This window comes from Lolium perenne, chromosome 2 (genome assembly GCF_019359855.2).
Source record: "Lolium perenne isolate Kyuss_39 chromosome 2, Kyuss_2.0, whole genome shotgun sequence".
NCBI classification, from domain to species: Eukaryota; Viridiplantae; Streptophyta; class Magnoliopsida; order Poales; family Poaceae; genus Lolium; species Lolium perenne.
The window spans coordinates 126,631,714-126,642,391 of record NC_067245.2 but is presented as its reverse complement, the minus strand read 5'-3'; the positions used below and the strand labels follow the sequence as shown (position 1 = coordinate 126,642,391).

Sequence of the window (10,678 nt, the reverse complement as noted above, 5' to 3'; positions counted from 1 at the left end):
CTCCTAGTTCACTTCTTTTGCGATGGTTGTGTCTCTCCTCTCTCTATATCTGATTTTTATCGTTCACGCTTTCGCCTGTATCCATCTCTTTCTCTCAACCTGGCCCCATGTTGCTCGTCCCACACACAATAGGCAGGGTATTGCCCCTACCGATTGGTTTGTTAGTCTATAAAAAAAATGTTCCAAAATCTTCGAATTCTCGCTCAAACAAAAAAAAATCGAGTTCTCGGGAGATCACCTATACTTTTCCAATATTTTCGACTATATTATTATAAATATTATACTACCACCATCCATAAATTATTGTCGCAAGTTTGCATAAATTTAGTCGTACGTATGAATTTAGGCAAACCTCCGATATTCTTTCATCAACGAAAGAAGTATGATAATTTTTCTTAATCTAAGTCACACATAGAGATGAACTGTGCAACTACCAGAAAGTACATAGTACACACAGGGGATATGCGCGTATATCCTGAGGCCTCTCCCATGATCCAATTTCCCCATGATCCAATTTCTCCTGAAAATCGATGCAGATAGCAGAAATTAATCTGAAAATGGCAGTAGTAGCACATTCACTCCTGTATCGATTTTGAGATCCAATCCGTACCAGTCTGGTAGCTGGCTAGCTGATCTCCGTCTCTTCCTCTGCCGCCCAGCTCCTGTCTCCTCTTCTTCTACACTGATGGGTGCAGCCCAACACCGACCCCGTCCAGTAGCATCCCCACCTTGGTGATGACTGGGCCAGCCGATACCTCGCACGCAGGCTTCCTCTCCCCTTCCCGCTCTCCTCAGCCACGGTCCATCTCTGCCACGGTCGCGCCCAGCCTCTCCCTCCTCCTTCTTTCTTGCTCTGCTACCATCTCCCCCACAACTGGCGTCCGCCCTTGAACAGATCCAGGCAGTACCGTAGGGTGCCGGCCATCTCTTCGTCACCAGGCAAAAGAAGTTCTTCAGGCTTGCTGCTGCGGTTGTTACCTTCGAGTCGGAGAGGAGATGGAGAGGCGGCTGCTTGGCCGGCGCGGGTAGCCCGGCAGCAGCGCCGATCTAACTAGCGAGAGGCGGAGGATCTTTTGTCGCTGCGGGCCTGCGGCACATGTATTTTTTCGTGTGCGTGGAAGTCTGAACGGGGATTCAACTTCGGGCTAATTAGCTAATTTCTGAGGGGCCCCGAGGCAAAAGTGACGACGACGTACGACGTACCGGTCGCATTGCCGTTTAATAGTAAAGATTAGAAGCACATAACATGAAAAGAAAATATGACCGTGATTTGGAAGCAAAAGGAACAAGAAGATGGAGCAAGATGTATGTGTTGAAGAAATACTACTACCTCAGAGATAGAAAAGGCTTCAATGTACCTCTATAACGAACTGAAACCTTGACGAAGCCCAACTATGAATGCAAGAAGCACAGTAAGATGAATCATAATATACAGTCAATATCAACATTGTTTATAACCAGTACATGGAAGGAGAAAAATAGTTAGCACATTTGGACCGTTCAGTTGTTGGCTTGCTGCTCTCTTCTCCCTTGTCGTTGGGGGATCAAGATTGGTGGAAGCAGCCAACGACCACAAGGCTGCAACTCGATGGAAGCCTTGACAATCCAGGTGGAGGCGCGGATCTATGCCTAGACGGGAGGCTGCAGCGCAGCGGCGAGAGGGGAGGCGCCGTGGTATACCAGAATCGTGGCGGAGAAGAGGCGCCGAGCAGCGGATCGATTTGGTGTAGCGTATCTGCCCGGGAATTCGGGGATTTGGGTGGTCAACCTGCGGGGTTAAGGGGTTTCCTTTTTCTTTTGAAGAAGAGCCAGGCGTTGGATGTAAATGAAATTAACGATTCTGGAGTGGTCCGACGATTTCCTTTCCATCGGGCTCTGATTTGGAGTGTTTACCTAAGAAGTTTAGAAACTCCTAACCCCCGGAGGTGGCGTTTTGGCACACGCGTGCATATGCACCCATTATAGAAAATAATAAAAAAACAATTATATAAATGTCAAAAAATCTGACATAAATTTTTGGTATACATTGTGACATCCTATGTTCGTTCATAAGTTTTCGTGGAAAAACAACATTTTGTGTGGTGTGTACAAAAAAGGCAAAAATATGTACTGTACGTAGTCGTGGTGTTATAGCATCAAAATTTGTCTTTTTTACAGGAGCCACTTTTTTTTTTTTTGAAACTACCACTTTTTTTTAAACTTGTGTACCAACATAAAATGTCTAGATATACATCTAAAATTTTAGTTTAGAATTTTTTGACACTTTGAAATGTGGATTCACATAATGGGAGAATATGCTCCTATGAGCCAAAGTGCATTTCCCCTAGCCACTGCCATTGCTTATCTCTATATTGTCTATATATCTATACCTCTACACCCTTGGATTCCTGAACAGACGTAGAATACTAGTAGGGCCTACTATTTTTTATTATTATTACCTACTGCAGCCAAAATTTAATCTCATCGAGCGGTAAAATTCCCCGCCAACACCCAAATATCTCACGCCGCAAAGTTTCAAGATCTGCGAATATTTTTTTACCCTCAAAAGAAGGACTGTGAAATTCCCTTCGCCCTAGTTTCGCCTGCAAGCCCTTAGTAAAACCTCCCCTCTTACCTACCTCCAGACCTTCACGGCCGCTGCACCGGAAAATCACAGCCGCACTTCGCCGTTCAAGCTGCCACTGCTGCAAACCCCGAGGCTACCCTATCCGCTTGATCTGCTCCTACTCTGGCGTCCACCGCACCGTATCTCGTTCGCCGACTCTATCGACCACTGCACCTGACCTGCTTCGCCGACACCGACGCCCCCGTGCACTGCACATCATCTTCTTTACCGACCTTCTAGTTCGGCCGGCGCGCTGAACACTTCATCGACCGCCCATCATGTCCTTCTCCGAGCCCCCAAGATCTGCTTCCCCGGCACCCACCGCAACAGCAGTCCCCTCGCCGACCTCCACGTCACCCGTAAGAACGCGGAACACGTCTAAACGCCGCCCAGAAATAGGTAACCAGACATACCTGCGTGTTTTGTTCTTTTAGGAGTATTGCAGCTGACTGTATTTCTGAATTCGTGCTATATTTCTAACTTACAAGTGCTTTCGTTGATAACCGGCTCATCCTTTAGGTTTAAACACGACACATAAGTATTTTTTTCCGTGACCTAACCCACCCATTCGCTGAAACTCTACATGGTATGAGAGCCTAGGTTTCCTTCCTGCTAGCCGCCACAAACAATACCAAACTAGTTCTTCCTTTGACCACAAAAACCACCGTTGAGATGTAGAAATCCAGGCAGTGGGGGACTCAGCTTCAGTGACTTAGTGAAGCTAAGTCTCAGTGACTTAGCCTCCCTCTCTATCCTTTGATTTGGATCGGACGCACATGATTATCTCGGATTTGAACTAAAAAATTAAAACTGCTCAAAAAATTTGAAAACATTATAGTAAGTCATAAATGTTTTTTAATGTATTCGGTTATATTTTCATAGAATTTGAATAAGTGGTTTAGGAACAAATCCGAGATAATCCTGTGCGTCCGATCCAGATCAAAGGATGTAGAGAGAGGCTAACTCACTGAGACTTAGCCTCACTAAGTCACTGAAGCTGAGTCCGGCGGCGGGAGGATGCATCAGGTGCTCTGCGTGGGTTGCGGCTATCACACACAGCGATGTGAGTTGTGTGAGATCGGCGGCTGCTCGCACGGGGAGAAAGAAGAGGGTGAAGATCGTTTTGGTTTATAAAGGAGAGAAGAGGAAGTGACTCCGTGGCAGAGAGATCTGGATCCGTGTGATGGGGAGAAGTTGGAGGCGGGCGGAGTGGGGCGAGCTTTTGAGTGCAGGGCGGAGCCGGAGGTTGGTGCTGGATGTTGACCAGCGCGAGCCGGTCGATGTGGCCAGGTGCGGACCGCCAGGTTGGCCAGGGCATGCAGACGAGCGCCATCCGAGTGGAAGTGAGGAGAAAATGGAGATGTGAGGCTGTGAGGATATGTGGTGATGGAGTTGATGAGGCTGCGGTTGAGTCGTGATGGAGTTGATGAGGCTTCGGTTTAGTGGTGATGGTGATGGTTGTGGATATGTCCACGGGAAAGGCATGCGTTCCTGAGGTGAGACTAGTTGAGGCCTGACCGGGGGATAGGCATGGGTGCTTGAGGAGTGGATGGTTGAGGCATGAGTTGGCAGGGGGTTTGTGGGAGAGACGGAAGAGGTCAGTGGCCGGGCATAGTGGAGAAGAGAGGCTGAGGACATTGAGGCGAGTGTGGATGGTTCTGCGGAACTTGTGTGGTGAGGCAGCCGGGGTTGTTGAGGACGTGTATGGTTAGGAGTTGTGCGTATCCCAGATGGTTGAAGCTGGACGCTGCTGATGAAGAGATGAATCGAGATGACAAGATGATGGAAAGTGCAATGCTGTCATGTATCCTAGGAGTTATGCTGAATGTTCTATACTTGTAGTTTTCATATGTGTCATGTTGTTGTTGCAAGATGGCCATGGTTGTTTACCCATGATCATCTTGAGGGGGTGTGTTGGACCATGAGTGAGTTCAGTAGTAGCGATGTAGTAATATTGTATCCAGTGTGAGGCCCATAGAGGCCCATGTCCAGTAGTATTGCAACCCTAACTCAGATGATATAAATACAGAGTGTGGTGGTACGAGTGACCTAACCCACCCATTCGCTGAAACTCTACAAAATATGAGACACCAATCATGAGCCGTTGAATGCTCTTCATGTCCACGATTGACAACAACAACAACAAAGCCTTTATTTCCATACAAGTTGGGGTAGGCTATACAAGTCCATAATTGACACGATTACAATTTCTCACTATTTGGCCGTAGGCTACTGCTCTAGTTACATCATGTTTGATATCTTTCTGCGATCTTGTATTACATGTTTATGCACATTATAATGCTTCTACTACTATTTGGTGTCAATTTAATTATAGCAAAGCCGTGACTCGTAACTAGTTGTTATTACACGTGCAGCATGCACATCTTACCCGCAGAAACGTAGAGTAAAGCTCGCCTATAATCATGTAAGTACCTGCTGTTTTTTGTATATTGCTTAATGCAAACTTCTATATCTTGGATCCTGTTTCTGTTTACAATTGGCCTCTCCTTCATGCAGAGGAGAAACAGTGAGGCACCAGGTTCTTCTGTCCAAGTACCTGATGAGGTCCGTGTGATTCAAAAAAAAAGCTCACGTAAGTTCCCTGGTTTTTTTTGAATGTTAATTCACTTCATGTGCGTAGTTCAATCGCATCATTTTCTTATATGTTGCACTACCTAAGTTGCCTAATGGAATCTAATAAGAATATAAACAATGACCATATGGAACATTGCACACTGCCTTTGACCCATCTGGCATCCGGCATGCCTGGGTATAAGTTACATGATTTGGCTATGTTAATACAATTCCTGAAATTCTATTATGTTAATTTTTTGCCTGTTGCTTCATTGAGTTTGTCTGTTGTTCCATGGCTAGTGCATGAAGCTTGATAGAAATGATCCTAGATGAAATGATGCACTTCGTGTTTTTTTATTGCTTTATTCCTAACCTAGCTTCCTATTCTACTTGAAACATGATTGCTTTATTCCTAACCTAGCTTCCTATTCTACTTCAAACATGGTGAAAAAATAGTTATATTACTTGTTTAAATGTCTAGCTTTGTTTTTCTGAGTCCCATTGACATGATGTGGTATATCCATATTCAAATGATCTGGTTGTTTATATAATACGCTCCATGTTCAATTGCTTCATTCATTTTCTAGTAATCTATTATACATGATGCACACGGTGCTACTAGTTATTTGCCCTTTTTGTTTGAGTTTGATCATGAATTCAAGATTAAGCAATGCCTAAACGTTGACCAACGTAGGAAGATTCCCTCCCTTGGCTATACGTTGTGAGATAGATGATGAGACCTCTCCAGCAACGAATTTATACGCGCTAGATAACACCCCATTTAATTCGGTCCCGTTGGGACTCGAACCCGGGTGGGATGGTTGCGCACTCGCAAGCCTTGCCACTGAGCTAGCAGTCAGTTCTCAGATTAAGCAATGCCTCGTTATGCTTAATTTAAATGTTATGGCACTTCATACAAGCCATACAATTAATTGTGGCATTGACCTTCTACGATGTCTAAGGCACTATCTGAGTCATGCTTAAATCAATCATACATGATGTCTAGTTGCTTGGTTCATTGTACACATCATCGCCATGATCTAGTTTCGTTTGTTCTAAGAGGCATGTGGCTTAACTGGTTTCTTTGTTATATCTGCCCATGGTTCTTTCAAAATTATGTCAACAGTGTTGTTTGTTTGCCTTGTATTGTATTGCATTTTAACTTGTTTTCACTACAAGAAAAGTTGCCATGGCCGACGAAGTTGAAGTCGCGCCGCGGTTGCTGGTGCACCATGGCCGACGATTTTGGGTCTCTCCGTGGTGCATGTCAAAACTTTTTTTTCTCGTTTTTGAGGCTACCTAGTCGGACGAAAGCGTCCAAAGCGTCTCGTATCGTGGCCCGGGACCTGGTGCATCGCAAATTCTCAGGTTCGTCGGCCGAGTCAACGCAAATCCGCACCGCCCAGGGATGTAGGACCCAGATGGCAGCCTCTCTAGCACTGTTTTTTTTCTCGATCGCGCCATCTCGTTCAACGCTCTCCGATCGAGCCGTTTACGATGCATGATCATGGGTCCCGCATGGCATCCTCTCTGAACCAAAATTCTTTCTATTCTTGGATATTTTTGACCCCCTGATTTCTGGCTACTTCCTTTTTCTTTTGATCCTGTGCCGCCTTGGAAACGCTGAGACCGCTACTGCTAAATGGGACCCGCATGTCATCCTCTATGTGCAATCAACTTTCTTTTCTTTGAGTTTTTTTGGCACCTCATATTTGGTCACTTGCCTTTTTCTTTCGGTCCCGTGCCGCCTCTCAAACGGTGATACCGCTGCTGCTAAATGGGACCCGCATGTCATCCTCTATGTACTATAAAACTTTCTTTTCTTGGATTTTTTGGCACCTGATATTTGGTCACTTGCCTTTTTCTTTCGATCCCGTGCCGCCTCTCAAACGGTGATACCGCTGCTTCTAAATGGGACCCGCATGTCATCCTCTATGTATTATAAAACTTTCTTTTCTTGTATTTTTTTGGCACCTCATAATTGGTCACTTGCCTTTTTCTTTCGATCCCGTGCCGCCTCTCAAACGGTGATCCTCCTGCTGCTAAATGGGACCCGCATGTCATCCTCTATGTACTATAAAACTTTATTTTCTTGGATTTTTTTGGCACCTGATATTTGGTCACTTGCCTTTTTCTTTCGATATCATGCCACGTTTGAAACATTGAGGAATCTGCTGTCTCATGGGACACGCATGTCATCCTCTATGTACAATCAACTTTCTTTTCTTGAATTATTTTTGGCTCCTGATATTTGGTCACTTGCCTTTTTCTTTCGATCTCATGCCACGTTTGAAACGTTGAGGAACCTGCTGGCTCATGGGACCCGCATGTCATCCTCTATGTACAACAAAATTTTCTTTTCTTGGATTTTTTTTCACCCTCAGATTTTTGGCTATTTCCTTTTTCTTTTGATCCCCTGCCGCCTTGGAAACGTTGAGTAAGTTGCTGACTCATGGGACCCGCATGTCATCCTCTATGTACAATCAACTTTCTTTTTCTTTTGATCTCAAGCCGTATTTGAAACGTTGGGACCGCTGCTGCTAAATGGGACCCGCATGTCATCCTCTATGTACAACAAAGTTTATTTTCTTGGATTATCTTTGGCTCCTGATATTTTGTCACTTGCCTTTTTCTTTCGATCTCATGCCGCCTTTGAAACGTTGAGTAAGCTGCTGGCTCATGGGCCCCGCATGTCATCCTATACGAACAATAAAAGTTTCCTTTCTTGGAGTTATTTTTGACCCCTAATTTCGGGCTATTTGCCTTTTTCTTTTGATCTCCTGCCCCCTTTGAAACGATGAGGACGCTGTTGGCAGGTCGGTCCCACATGTCATCCTCTATGAACAGTAAAAGTTTCCTTTCATGGATTTATTTTGAACCCCTAATTAATTTCTGGATATTTCTTTTTTTCTTTTGATCCCATGCCGCCTTGGTATCGTTGAGGATGCTGCTGCCTCATGGGTCCCGCATGTCATCCTCTCAGAACGGTAAATGTTTATTTTCTTGGATTTTGTTTACAACATGATTTTTGGCTTATTTTTTCTTTCGATATCCTGCCGCCTTTAAAACATTGAGGACGTTGCTGGCTCACGGGTCCCACATATCAGCCTCTATGAACAATAACGCTGAGGATGCTGTTGCCTCATGGGTCCCGCATGTCATCCTCTCAGAACAAATTTTTTCTTTTCTTGGATTTTTTACCAACAGATGTTTGGTTTATTTTTTCTTTCCATCCCCTCCCGCCTTTAAAACGTTGATGACGCTGCTGGCTCATGGGTCCCTGCTGTCAGCCTCCCCGTACAAGAAACATGTGATATCTTGATTATTTTGCAGACAATTGCTGCCCAGGACTGGCGCGTGGTTGACGAGGGAGGAAATGGTGTAGCTTTCCTTCGTTTCCCGGCAACGGCGCCAGAAAAGTGCTAGATGTCTACGGGTGCTTCTATTCTTGTAGACAGTGTTGGGCCTCCAAGAGCAGAGGTTTGTAGAATAGCACCAAGTTTCCCTTAAGTGGATCACCCAAGGTTTATCGAACTCAGGGAGGAAGAGATCAAAGATATCCCTCTCATGCAACCATGCAACCACAAAGCAAGAAGTCTCTTGTGTCCCCAACATACCTAATACACTTGTCAGATGTATAGATGCACTAGTTCGGCGAAGAGATAGTGAAATATAGGTGGTATGAATATATGTGAGCAGTAGTAACGGCACCAGAAAATAGCTTGATGCTACAACTAGCGTGTGGTTGATGGTGGTAATATTGCAGGTAGTACAGATGCAGTACAACAGTAAACAAGCGATGATTACAGTATTTGGGAAAAAGGCCTAGGGATTATACTTTCACTAGTGGACACTCTCAACATTGATCACATAACAGAATAAATAGATAAATGCTCTACTCTACACTCTCTTGTTGGATGATGAACACCACTAATTGTGTAGGATTACACGAACACTCAATGCCGGAGTTAACAAGCTCCACAATATTCGATATTCATATTTAAATAACCTTAGAGTGCATGATAGATCAACACAACTATACCAAGTACTAACATAGCATGCACACTGTCACCATCACACTATGAAGGAGGCATAGATCACATCAATACTATCATAGCAATAATTAACTTCATAATCTACAAGAGATTACAATCATAACCTACTCCAAGTACTACACGATGCACACACTGTCACCATTACACCGTGCAGGAGGAATAGACTACTTTAATAACATAACTAGAGTAGCACATAGATAAATAGTGATACAAAACTCATATGAATCTCAATCATGTAAGGCAGCTCATGAGATCATTGTATTGAAGTACATAGGAGAGAGATTAACCACATAGCTACCGGTACAGCCCTTAGCCTCGATGGAGAACTACTCCCTCCTCATGGGAGACAGCAGCGGTGATGAAGATGGCGGTGGAGATGGCAGCGGTGTCGATGGAGAAGCCTTCCGGGGGCACTTCCCTGTCCCGGCGGCGTGCCGGAACAGAGACTCCTATCCCCCAGATCTTGGCTTCGCGATGGCGGCGGCTCTGGAAGGTTTCTCATAACGTGGCTTTTTCGTATCGATGTTTTAGGTCAGGGACCTTTATATAGGCGAAGAGGCGGAGTCGGAGGGGGTACGGAGCCGCCACACAATAGGGCAGCGCGGCCCAGGGTGGGCCCCCTGTGGCCCTCCTCTGGTTCCTCTCGGGTGTTCTGGAAGCTTCGTGGAATTTTAAGACTCTGGGCGTTGATTTCGTCCAATTCCGAGAATATTTCCTTACTAGGATTTCTGAAACCAAAAACAGCAGAAAACAGGAACTGGCACTTCGGCATCTCGTCAATAGGTTAGTTCCGAAAAATGCATAAATATGACTTAAAGTATGCATAAAACATGTAGGTATCATCAATAAAGTGGCATGGAACATAAGAAATTATCGATACGTCGGAGACGTATCAGCATCCCCAAGCTTAGTTCCTACTTGTCCTCGAGTAGGTAAACGATAACAAAGATAATTTCTGGAGTGACATGCCATCATAATCTTGATCAATACTATTTGTAAGCACATGTAATGAATGCAGCGATCAAAGCAATGGTAAATGACATGAGTAAACAAATGAATCATATAGAAAAGACTTTTCATGAATAGTACTTTCAAGACAAGCATCAATAAGTCTTGCATAAGAGTTGACTCATAAAGCAATAATTCAAAGTAAAGGCATTGAAGCAACACAAAGGAAGATTAAGTTTCAGCGGTTGCTTTCAACTTTTAACATGTATATCTCATGGATATTGTCAATGTAAAGTAATATAACAAGTGCAATATGCAAGTATGTAGGAATCAATGCACAGCTCACACAAGTGTTTGCTTCTTGAGATGGAGAGAAATAGGTGAACTGACTCAACATAAAAGGTAGAAGAATGGCCCTTCGCAGAGGGAAGCATTGATTGCTATATTTGTGCTAGAGCTTTGGTTTTGAGAACAATAAAGAGAGCATAAAAGTAAA

General features: G+C 44.4%; 1 long non-coding RNA gene across 1 annotated transcript; it reads right to left on the bottom strand.

Annotated features, from left to right (window-relative positions):
• Positions 1–254: 254 nt before the first annotated feature.
• On the bottom strand, positions 255–1,109 carry LOC127330170 (uncharacterized). Its single transcript, XR_007869157.2, has 2 exons — positions 611–1,109; positions 255–520 (listed from the first exon to the last, which is right to left on the bottom strand). It is a non-coding gene; the product is annotated as an uncharacterized lncRNA (long non-coding RNA).
• Between the last annotated feature and the right edge of the window lie 9,569 nt (positions 1,110–10,678).